The sequence below is a fragment of the Pseudochaenichthys georgianus genome, unplaced genomic scaffold (assembly GCF_902827115.2).
Source record: "Pseudochaenichthys georgianus unplaced genomic scaffold, fPseGeo1.2 scaffold_422_arrow_ctg1, whole genome shotgun sequence".
Lineage (NCBI taxonomy): Eukaryota > Metazoa > Chordata > Actinopteri > Perciformes > Channichthyidae > Pseudochaenichthys > Pseudochaenichthys georgianus.
This window is the reverse complement of record NW_027262987.1, coordinates 119,378-132,954: the sequence shown is the minus strand read 5'-3', so window position 1 is coordinate 132,954 and position 13,577 is coordinate 119,378. Positions and strand designations below refer to the sequence as shown.

Here is a 13,577-nt window from a genome sequence, read left to right as displayed (position 1 = left end):
TTCCTCTCCATACAGCTCGATTCCTTTCCTTACAGCTCGTTTCCTCTCCTCTCCATACAGCTCGATTCCTTTCCTTACAGCTCGATATCTCTCCTCTCCATACAGCTTGATTCCTTTCCTTATAGCTTGATTCCTCTCCTCTCCCTACAGCTTGATTCCTCTCCTCTCCCTACAGCTCGATTCCTCTCCTCTCAGCTCGATTCCTCGCCTCTCCTTACAGCTCGATTCCTCTCCTCTCAGCTCGATTCCTCTCCTCTCCCTACAGCTTGATTCCTCTCCTCTCCCTACAGCTCGATTCCTCTCCTCTCAGCTCGATTCCTCGCCTCTCCTTACAGCTCGATTCCTCTCCTCTCAGCTCGATTCCTCGCCTCTCCTTACAGCTTGATTCCTCTCCTCTCAGCTCGATTCCTCTCCGTTTTTAATGTATTGTGTCTTGATATGTGTCCATGTTGATGTTACACATGGAGCTGCTGTGATGCAAGTCAAGTTTCAGACTTGATCTGACCATTAAAGTATTATCGTATCGCATCGTATCTATAATATGCATCCCTACTTTAAAAATCATATATTTGTACATGATGCCTTGGATAAAAACATATAAGCCCATGGCAGTGATGTGGGATGGCGCACCTCCTCCAGCAGCCTCTGCTTCAGATCCCTCTCTCCCTCCAGCTGCTGCTGCAGACTGTGGGCGTTCATCTCCAGCATGGCGTGCTTCTTCTCCAGATCGTTCATCTGAGAGCAGGAAGAAAGAACTCTTCACATACATATATATACAGAGGTGGGAAGTAGTGGAGTACAAATACTTTGTTACGTTACTTAAGTACATTTTTCTGGTATCAGTACTTTACTCCACTACTTATTTTTCTGACGACTTTTTACTTTTACTTCTTACATTTTTAACCCAAATACCTGTACTTTCTACTTCTTACATGTTGAACTCAAATACCTGTACTTTCTACTTCTTACATGTTGAACTCAAATACCTGTACTTTCTACTTCTCACATGTTGAACACAAATACCTGTACTTTCTACTTCTTACATGTTGAACTTAAATACCTGTACTTTCTACTTCTTACATGTTGAACACAAATACCTGTACTTTCTACTTCTCACATGTTGAACTCAAATACCTGTACTTTCTACTTCTCACATGTTGAACTCAAATACCTGTACTTTCTACTTCTTACATGTTGAACCCAAATACCTGTACTTTCTACTTCTTACATGTTGAACTCAAATACCTGTACTTTCTACTTCTTACATGTTGAACTCAAATACCTGTACTTTCTACTTCTCTCATGTTGAACTCAAATACCTGTACTTTCTACTTCTTACATGTTGAACTCAAATACCTGTACTTTCTACTTCTTACATGTTGAACACAAATACCTGTACTTTCTACTTCTTACATGTTGAACTCAAATACCTGTACTTTCTACTTCTCTCATGTTGAACACAAATACCTGTACTTTCTACTTCTTACATGTTGAACCCAAATACCGGTACTTTCTACTTCTTACATGTTGAACTCAAATACCTGTACTTTCTACTTCTCTCATGTTGAACCCAAATACCTGTACTTTCTACTTCTTACATGTTGAACTCAAATACCTGTACTTTCTACTTCTCTCATGTTGAACCCAAATACCTGTACTTTCTACTTCTCACATGTTGAACTCAAATACCTGTACTTTCTACTTCTCACATGTTGAACCCAAATACCTGTACTTTCTACTTCTCACATGTTGAACTCAAATACCTGTACTTTCTACTTCTCACATGTTGAACCCAAATACCTGTACTTTCTACTTCTCACATGTTGAACTCAAATACCTGTACTTTCTACTTCTCACATGTTGAACTCAAATACCTGTACTTCCTACTTCTTACATGTTGAACTCAAATACCTGTACTTTCTACTTCTTACATGTTGAACTCAAATACCTGTACTTTCTACTTCTAACATGTTGAACACAAATACCTGTACTTTCTACTTCTTACATGTTGAACACAAATACCTGTACTTTCTACTTCTTACATGTTGAACTCAAATACCTGTACTTTCTACTTCTTACATGTTGAACTCAAATACCTGTACTTTCTACTTCCTACATGTTGAACTCAAATACCTGTACTTTCTACTTCTCACAGGCTACTCTTTAAAACAGCTGCTAGTTATGGGTACTTTTTACTGAAGTACATTTCAAAGCCCATACTTCTCTACTTCTACTTGAGTAAAGGATGTGTGCACTTTTGCCGTCTCTGTATATATATATCCGTCAGAGTGAAAAAGCTCACGGTGTCGGTGAGGCTCTCAGCCTGGATCTTCTGGTCTTTGAGCGCCTGCTGCAGGGCCACGATCTCCGCTTGGTGCTCCTTCACCGCCTGCTCCACCGCCAGACGAGACTCCGAGCTGCGCTGCTCTGAACGAAGCCTGGAGCGTGAAACATAAATACATTGTTTATAAAGGTACTTTAAAGAAGCCTTATTCGGTTTTGGGCGGTTTTCCCTTTCCGGTAGTGTGTTATAGTAAATGGTCTGCAAATCCCCGTGTCCCCTCCAGAGGGAGTGCATATTTCCCCCAAACACCTTCATTGGACTTTTTTTACTTCCGGGAACATAATGACATCACTATGGAACACTCGCTACTGGATAGGCTAAGGGACGATGTAAGCGGTTCACCAGTCATGAATTGAGAATAGATCCGACCCACATCTTCTTTGTTTTACCTTGCAGGTCACCCGTCGGATACCCGCCCCGATGCAGGACTCTGGTCTGTAGCTGTACATGCTAATGAGCTGCTTCTGGCCACGCCCCTCTGAGAGATGATTGGTTAAAAATAACACAATGGTGCTCTAGGAGGAGATTCAGGTGATAAGGTGGGGGGGGTTACCTTGGTTGCTCATGGTTACACAAGCCAACACATCGTTATGACATCATAAAGTGGCCAAAATCTGATCAGCTCATTTTCAGACAGGTTTTTATAGAAATGGATCAAAAAAAGAGAGAATCTTTGTTCCTGAAACTTTCAGAGTCTCTTTCCACAGAGGGGACACATGCTGATGTAGAAGAGGCATGAAGAAGAGGGGACACATGTTGATGTAGAAGAGACATGAAGAAGAGGGGACACATGTTGATGTAGAAGAGACATGAAGAAGAGGGGACACATGTTGATGTAGAAGAGACACGAAGAAGAGGGGACACATGTTGATGTAGAAGAGACATGAAGAAGAGGGGACACATGTTGATGTAGAAGAGACATGAAGAAGAGAGGACACATGCTGATGTAGAAGAGACATGAAGAAGAGGGGACACATGTTGATGTAGAAGAGACATGAAGAAGAGGGGACACATGTTGATGTAGAAGAGACATGAAGAAGAGGGGACACATGTTGATGTAGAAGAGACACGAAGAAGAGGGGACACATGTTGATGTAGAAGAGACATGAAGAAGAGGGGACACATGTTGATGTAGAAGAGACATGAAGAAGAGGGGACACATGTTGATGTAGAAGAGACATGAAGAAGAGGGGACACATGTTGATGAAGAAGAGACATGAAGAAGAGGGGACACATGTTGATGTAGAAGAGACATGAAGAAGAGGGGACACATGTTGATGTAGAAGAGACATGAAGAAGAGGGGACACATGTTGATGTAGAAGAGACATGAAGAAGAGGGGACACATGTTGATGTAGAAGAGACATGGAAGAAGAGGGGACACATGTTGATGTAGAAGAGACATGAAGAAGAGGGGACACATGTTGATGAAGAAGAGAACATGAAGAAGAGGGGACACATGTTGATGTAGAAGAACCATGAGGAAGAGGGGACACATGTTGATGTAGAAGAGACATGAAGAAGAGGGACACATGTTGATGTAGAAGAGACATGAAGAAGAGGGGACACATGTTGATGTAGAAGAGACATGAAGAAGAGGGGACACATGTTGATGTAGAAGAGACATGAAGAAGAGGGGACACATGTTGATGTAGAAGAGACATGAAGAAGAGGGGACACATGGTGATGTAGAAGAGACATGAAGAAGAGGGGACACATGTTGATGTAGAAGAGACATGAAGAAGAGGGGACACATGTTGATGTAGAAGAGACATGGAGAAGAGGGGACACATGTTGATGTAGAAGAGACATGAAGAAGAGGGGACACATGTTGATGTGGAAGAGACATGAAGAAGAGGGGACACATGTTGATGAAGAAGAGACATGAAGAAGAGGGGACACATGTTGATGAAGAAGAGACATGGAGAAGAGGGGACACATGTTGATGTAGAAGAGACATGAAGAAGAGGGGACACATGTTGATGTAGAAGAGACATGAAGAAGAGGGGACACATGTTGATGTAGAAGAGACATGAAGAAGAGGGGACACATGGTGATGTAGAAGAGACATGAAGAAGAGGGGACACATGTTGATGTAGAAGAGACATGAAGAAGAGGGGACACATGTTGATGTGGAAGAGACATGAAGAAGAGGGGACACATGTTGATGAAGAAGAGACATGAAGAAGAGGGGACACACGTTGATGTAGAAGAGACATGAAGAAGAGGGGACACATGCTGATGTAGAAGAGACATGAAGAAGAGGGGACACATGTTGATGTAGAAGAGACATGAAGAAGAGGGGACACACGGTGATAAACCAAGTATTCTGCAGTCTTTCCAGGTATTTCTGCAACTTCTCCTTCGTTTTGGTCTAAAAATCTTATTAATATGCTTTTCGTGTCCACAGTTCTCATCACACGCCTTCTGCCAACACCAACTCAGAAAATAATTTCATATAGTTCCCAGAATACCTTTTGATAAAGCCTGGAGAATATTGCCAAACTTGTTGCATTCAGTGTGTGGGCGGAGGCAGCTGATCCAACACTGATAGCAACATCCACAGCAGAGACATTAAGATATTTCTCCTGCCTAAACAAATACACTCATAACCCTTTCTCACATTTCTTAAGGTTTAAATTACATAATGGATTACTGTGCGCACTATATGTTTGACTGAACTCTGCCCCTTTTGAACTGATGTGCTTTATTTATTCTTAAATTATGTTTCTCGTGTTTTTTTATGGTGCTCATGATGCCAATGTGCTGTCATGGGTGTTTGTTGATGTTGTTTGTTCTTTTGTTCTCTCTGCAAGATCACCTTGGGAAAATACAAGTTCAATTCATACATCTCCCACGTGGCAGCAAAACTAAATGTTTTAGTTTTGTCCAGTAAATCTCAGTGAAAAGAAAACTCAACACCAAATGGACTTACTAACCAACCAACCAACCATCCATCCATCCATCCATCCATCCATCCATCCATCCATCCATCCATCCATCCATCCAACAATACAACCAACCAACCATCCATCCAACCAACCAACCAACCAACCAACCACTTATAAATCCATCCATCCAATAAGCCAACCAACCAACCCACCATCCATCCATCCAGCCCTCTGTCTCCAACCTACTGTACATACCATCTTATTTATTTTCATACGTTAAATTAAATGTAGTCTATAAATGTCATTGATAGTGGACGTGAGTAACCTGTTCTGTTTCTCAGTGTCCAGCAGTCTCTGGATGTCTCTGGTTCTCCTCTCCGCCTGGTTCTTCTCGTCCTCCAGAGTCGACCTCCAGGCTTCCCACTGCCTCTCCTTCTCCAGCAGCTCGTCGTTCAGGGTCTCCAGCTCCAGCACCTGCTCCTCCAGCATCGTGCAGGTGGTCTTCAGGGTCACCAGGTTCTGAGGCAAGACAGGGTTTATATAAGAAATACGTTTTATACCCAAACTGTCCCAAGTAAATATATCAAGTCAGTCATTGACAGCAATAAACACAGCTTTATAAAGGAGAGAAAGGACGTCATATATATTCATGGGACAAACACCCCTCTAATATTCAAAAATGCTCAACATGTTAAGCACAATATATTACTAAGAAATATAAATAAGAGTACAAAAATACCATACTTATAAAATGGACTGACTAATTGAATTAGCAGTGACAATATTAAAGGAAAAAAAGTAGACCTCCGGAAATTACATTGAGTGAAGATAATATTAATGAATACATCCAATACAAAAATATATATAACGGAAAGCTAAATAATACAATACATAAATAAATAAATACAAATTATTAATAAAATATAAAGTGGAAACACAGCAGGCCCCTGAATTTACATTATATTCCTTTCAGACATTTTATTAAATATAAGTTTATGAATAAAAAGTGTTTTATGTGCAAATTATCTGAGGGAGAAACCCTTGATTATTTTGTTGGTCTTTTCTCAGCACATTAAGCGGGGGGCGTAACAGGTGCTGAGAGAAGACCAACAAAATAATCAATTTTCAAATATTTGCTTTAAGGAATTTTGGTATCACAGCCTCAAATAAACACTAGTTAATTGACTGTGTGTGTTTTCAGGAGAGTATTTTAATTGAAGGTTTTGTACTGTAACCAACCAGCCAACCGACAATATCCATATCCAATTCATCCATCCGTCCATCCGTCCATATAGATATCCATCCATCCATCCATCCGTCCATATAGATATCCATCCATCCGTCCATCCGTCCATATAGATATCCATCCATCCATCCATCCGTCCATATAGATATCCATCCATCCATCCATCCGTCCATATAGATATCCATCCATCCGTCCATCCATATAGATATCCATCCATCCATCCATCCATCCGTCCATATAGATATCCATCCATCCATCCATCCGTCCATATAGATATCCATCCATCCATCCGTCCATATAGATATCCATCCATCCATCCATCCATCCGTCCATATAGATATCCATCCATCCATCCGTCCATATAGATATCCATCCATCCATCCATCCATCCGTCCATATAGATATCCATCCATCCATCCATCCGTCCATATAGATATCCATCCATCCATATAGGTATCCATCCATCCATCCGTCCATATAGATATCCATCCATCCGTCCATCCGTCCATATAGATATCCATCCATCCATCTGTCCATATAGGTATCCATCCATCCATCCGTCCATCCATCCAGATATCCATCCATCCATATAGATATCCATCCATCCATCCGTCCATATAGATATCCATCCATCCATCCGTCCATATAGATATCCATCCATCCATCCGTCCATCCATCCATCCATATAGATATCCATCCATCCATCCATCCGTCCATATAGATATCCATCCATCCATCCATCCGTCCATATAGATATCCATCCATCCATCCGTCCATATAGATATCCATCCATCCATCCGTCCATATAGATATCCATCCATCCATCCATCCGTCCATATAGATATCCATCCATCCATCCGTCCATATAGATATCCATCCATCCATCCATCCATCCAGATATCCATCCATCCATATAGATATCCATCCATCCGTCCATCCATCCAGATATCCATCCATCCATATAGATATCCATCCATCCATCCGTCCATATAGATATCCATCCATCCATCCGTCCATCCATCCAGATATCCATCCATCCATATAGATATCCATCCATCCATCCGTCCATATAGATATTCATCCATCCATCCGTCCATATAGATATCCATCCATCCATCCATCCGTCCATATAGATATCCATCCATCCATCCATCCGTCCATATAGGTATCCATCCATCCATCCATATAGATATCCATCCATATAGATATCCATCCATCCATCCGTCCATATAGATATCCATCCATCCATATAGATATCCATCCATCCATCCATCCGTCCATATAGATATCCATCGATCCATCCGCCTATCCATCCGTCCATATACTGTAGATATCCATCCATCCATCCATATAGGTATCCATCCATCCATCCGTCCATCCATCCATATAGATATCCATCCATCCATCCATATAGATATCCATCCATCCATCCATATAGGTATCCATCCATCCATCTATCCATATAGATATCCATCCATCCATCCATATAGGTATCCATCCATCCATCCATATAGATATCCATCCATCTGTCCATCCATCCATCCATATAGATATCCATCCATCCATCCATCCGTCCATATAGATATCCATCCATCCATCCGTCCATATAGGTATCCATCCATCCATCCATATAGATATCCATCCATCCATCCATATAGATATCCATCCATCCATCCGTCCATATAGATATCCATCCATCCATCCATATAGATATCCATCCATCCAACCATCCATATAGATATCCATCCATCCATCCGTCCATATAGATATCCATCCATCCATCCATATAGATATCCATCCATCCATATAGATATCCATCCATCCATCCATCCGTCCATATAGATATCCATCGATCCATCCGCCTATCCATCCGTCCATATACTGTAGATATCCATCCATCCATATAGGTATCCATCCATCCATCCGTCCATCCATCCATATAGATATCCATCCATCCATCCATATAGATATCCATCCATCCATCCATCCATCCATATAGATATCCATCCATCCATCCATATAGGTATCCATCCATCCATCTATCCATATAGATATCCATCCATCCATCCATCCATATAGGTATCCATCCATCCATCCATCCATATAGATATCCATCCATCCATCCATCTGTCCATCCATCCATATAGATATCCATCCATCCATCCATCCGTCCATATAGATATCCATCCATCCATCCATATAGATATAATTACAAATATATCATAAATAAAGCCATCAGGGATTTTGAGTAATATTCTAATTAGGATATTTACCTTCAGTTTAAAGAAACTAAACTACACTAAACTGTAATTATAAAACCAGCCTTGGTGCTCCTGTGGATTTATTTACATGCATAACTGGGCACAGCGCATTTTGTTATGCACATGCCTACTCAAAGTGTTTTACAACGCCGCGCTTTAAACAGAGCGGTGGGGATAAATATAGCACCGCGGCCTCTGAAGTCCAACGCTGCACAGCTGACACGACCTGGGAGTGATGGGGATGACACATCCCTCCCACACATCCCTCGTCTATGACTTCCATCGCTGGTTACACAACCATTACACCCACACACAGATCCTCCCACAGGGCAACACACACACACACCACACACACACAAAACACACACACACACACACACACACACACACACACACACACACGAACACACACGAACACACACACACACTACAAACACACACACACACACACACACACAAACACACACACCACACACACACACCCACACACCACACACACACCCACACAACACCACACACACACACACAAACCACACACACACACACACACACCCACACCACACACACACACACACACAAAGCCTCCTCTCTTTGTTTCTCTCTGCAGCCAGCATACAGCTCGTAACTTTACTGCCATGTTCGCAGGGTTTCTGCTGCCTGACTTACGCTTAAGACCGTCAGGAGGGAGGTGTGTCAGAGGTAGAGCGGAGGTATCACACAATGTGGGGAAGTGGAAACCTGGTGTCTGACGGGCGGTGTGTATTGAATCTTTCATATCGAACAGGGAAATAATTGTTGTCACACTGCATTAAAAAAAAAACCTTCCCCAGGGTCCTGGCAAAGACACCATAAGGCATGGCTTGCATAACAAAACAGTACATCAGCAATTCAATGTGTTTGGACTACTGATTTCAGGCTAACTTTGAAACTATTTCGTGTGTCCGGAAACTTTCCCAACGAGTATCGTCATCATCTCCATCGCCTTCCATCAGAGTAAGCATAGCCTCGTAGGTCGCAGCCTCAACCATTGCATTGCTGACCAATTCCTTCGAGTCCGGACACTTGTCTGTTTCCAACGTCTAGAAGCGGTCATCAAACCATTACGATAACAGAAAAGGCACGATTTGAAATATATGTATTTATTCTTCAACCTCATTCAAAATGTAACCATGGCCTATAGTGATTGGTTCAGAGCATAGCTGTGAACTGTGAAAACAAACTGGTTTAAAAATAAGCATTTTGATTTCCCCCACAATTATTAGAAAATGTAATGTTTGAAAGTTGCAAAAAACAGAAAAGCAATTTACCAGCGTTTCCTTGCCACTGGTGTTCACAGCAGCGTCAGAAGTAGGTACTAGACAACCAATCGCAAGCTTTCATTGTAAGTAAACAAAGGGTAAGAAAAAAACAAGATGGCGTCCTCCTAAAACATCGACAAGATCAAAATGGACTTCAAAAAATGAAATGTGTGTCAGCTTAGCTGTTATAGTTTCATACTGTCTGGACAATATAAATATGTATCAGCGCTAACAGCTGGCTACGTCATGTGCTCGCACGTCAGAATTGATTAAATGAAGGCGTTTTTCTGCATCCTATTTAGCCATTAACAAACATTTCCCCTCAGGCTGTTTCCACGGGTAAAAGCAGTGGGGTGTTTCATTAGTATTCAGATCCAAGACACATTGTTACAGCTTCTTCCGTGGCCTATGCTTCACCAGTTCATCAAGTGTCATGACAATTAATGTCCAAAAATATGCTGGTGTGTTACAGTAGCAACACAAATCAATTCATCCTCCATGCCAAATATGAAGAACTTCCCTCCAGGTGTTTTTAGAGATATCGTGTTCACCAACATGGGATGGACACACACACACACACCACACACACACACACACACAACACACACACAACACACACACAACACACACACACACACACACACACACACACCACACACACACACCACACACACACACACACAACACACACACACACACACACACACACACACACAACACACAACACACACACACACACACACACACACACACACAACACACACACCCTACCTGTTTCTGGTTGTTGAGGTGCATCTCGCGGTCGCCACCTCCCTCCTCAGCCGGTCCACGTCCTGGCCGAGGTGCAGCCGGTCCTCCCGCTCGTCCGAAGCCTCGTCCAGCTGCTTGGAGAGGTAGAAGTTCTGCCGGTTCAGCTCGGCGTTATCCTGCGTCAGCGCCGTCAGCTGCTCCTCCAGATCCGTGATCACCTGCCGGGTGGAGCACGTTATCTCAGCATCAAGTCGAAAGTCTACTTTGTTGTCAATCTTTCGGTTTGTGTGGACAGACGGAGAGATCGAAATACCGTTTCACACAATACAAAAATACATTAAAATATGTATAAAATCACAAACGAATGGGAAAGTGAGCAGTGAACGAGGTATAATAAGGATCACAGCAATCAGACCAAGCCCGGAACTTTAAAACGATGTTCAGCAACTCCTTTGATGGAAAGGGGATCACAGCATCTTCTTGATAGGTTATTTTACTTAACGGTGTTTCGGACTGTTACGGACAATTGAGTTCATGCAATTGTTTGAATAAATTGTACGGCAGGTGAAATTGACCTCTTTTAGCTGCTAGTTAAAAGACATAAATGCAAGCCTGTAGGATCGTCTCTTTGGGTCCGTCTCGCCAAAGGTCACTAAGTGAAAAATGAAGTCTTAAACAGCTTACTGTAAATGCCTACAAGAGACACATACCTGTTCCCCCTTCTAAATAAAGTGCATATTTGTCACAGAACGACATGGAGACTGTGCAAAGGGTTCTCTAACCCAGGGGTGTCAACTAAATGTATTCGCGGGCCACAATCACAATTATGGCTTGCACTCAAAGGGCCGGTTGTGACTTTAGGGACTATATAAATATATAATATATATAAAATAATGTATTATAATACATCATTTCCTCTGCATTGAATATTATCGCCTAGGGTAATAACTTCATAACTAACTACGTCTGAAAGCAGAAGTCTATAGGCAAATAATTGTAAGTCTCTTCAGTGAGCATGTCACAAAACAAGATGCATTGTGGGACATGTAGGCTACTTTATGGGCACGTAAAGTGGCATGTAACCATATAATAAACTTATTATATTCTTTGCATGCGGGCCGCATTAAATGAAGTCGCGGGCCGGATTTGGTCCCCGGGCCTTGAGTTTGACACCCCTGCTCTAAGCTTTACGTTAAAGTACATTCATTTTGAGGCATAATAAAAAGAGCATCACGCACTGAATGTGTGCCACAATCATTCAACAGGCTGCTTCAGGAAAGGTTCTCGCTTCAGACGGTCTCTTGGCAGCTGGGATCATCATGTCCCGCTTGCAGACACATGTTTTCATCAGATAGCTCTAAGGGTAGCCCGAACCCCCCAGGGTATCCACACGCAGACAAAGGTCTCTCGTTCTGCGTGTTGTTTCCCATCCTCACGAGTCGACCACTGCACGGCTGCACGCATGCAGGAAGCAGAGATCTGGGTAGTGATATAATGCAGATATCACCCCGGTGCGATCCAGCCGGCCAATCATCTCATCAGCCTGGTCCTCCAATCAGCCCTCAGACTCCCGCACTCTCATCACAATCACAATAGATTACATTTGTATAGCGCCTTTCAGGAACCCAAGGCCGCTTCACCCGGTGAGCGACCGACCGAGAAGGGCACATAATAAAGTAACATTTGAATGAATAGCAGCGAGACGCGGGTTAAAGACTCTCGTGGGAAACATGTCTAAGGCAAGGCACGTTTATTTATACCGCACCTTTCAACACAAGGCAATTCAAAGCGCTTCACAAAGAGACATTAAGAAACATATTATAAAGGGCGTTTAGAAACACGCATTTAAAAGCAAAGATAATAAAACAAGAATAACTATTGGAGCCGTTTTTTGTGTTGATAATAAATGTATTATTTCCTAATTAATTTAGATCTTAATATATTGTTTCAATTTAGGAATTAGTATTGAATTAAATATAGTATTTGTTCCGCTCATGGTACGCAAAACCCAATGTACAATAATTGCCAACAAAACATGTCTCTCCAAACACAGGGAGCAGGGAGAAGAAAACAATCGTATATGACCTTTTCTAAAAAAGATTTAATTAAATAGAAATAGATGTCTGCCCTTCATCATCATTATTTTTCTTTCACAGCCAAACATAACAGTATCTTAGGATACTAAGAGAAACACAAAAAACACTTATTTCCCACTTGACGGTTAACGGAAAGAACAAAAAAACAACAACAAACAACATAACCTTAAGACCCTCTTCTTTCGGCAGGCCTTCCAATAAACTTTGAGCACGCTACACCTGGAGTACTGCCATTTTTATCGCTATCTCCGACTTTTATTTGTGTACTCTATTTTATATTTTGATTTCTTATTATTATTACAATTATTTGTTTAATCTCTCAAAGTGTATCCCTTGTTGTGAAGCACTTCGAGATTTGTCTTGGCAGATGAGAAGCGCTATAAATTAAATATATTATTATTATAACATTCCTATATCAGGAAGGGGTGGGACTGAGCCGCCAAAGGAAGGCAAATAAATCAGCGCCTACAGAGTTTTATTTGGACTGTTTTTAACGTGAAGCGGAGCCGTGTTGATGTGGCACACTTTTAAATATCCTACAAGACTGAGCAACGACAATAACAAGGAACATGCATAGAAGTTACGGTGCAGCGTGAGATGTGAATAGTTCAGTTAAAAGCGGCGGCAAAAAGAAAAGTCTCCGGCCTGGATGTGAAAGCAGTCAGAGTCGCAGCGGACCGGCAGGTTTCTGG

The 13,577-nt window shown here is 41.9% G+C and overlaps 1 pseudogene; it reads right to left on the bottom strand.

Moving 5' to 3' along the window:
- LOC117442390 (citron Rho-interacting kinase-like) overlaps window positions 1-13,577 on the bottom strand; it is an 88,449-nt pseudogene that overhangs the window by 16,989 nt on the left and 57,883 nt on the right.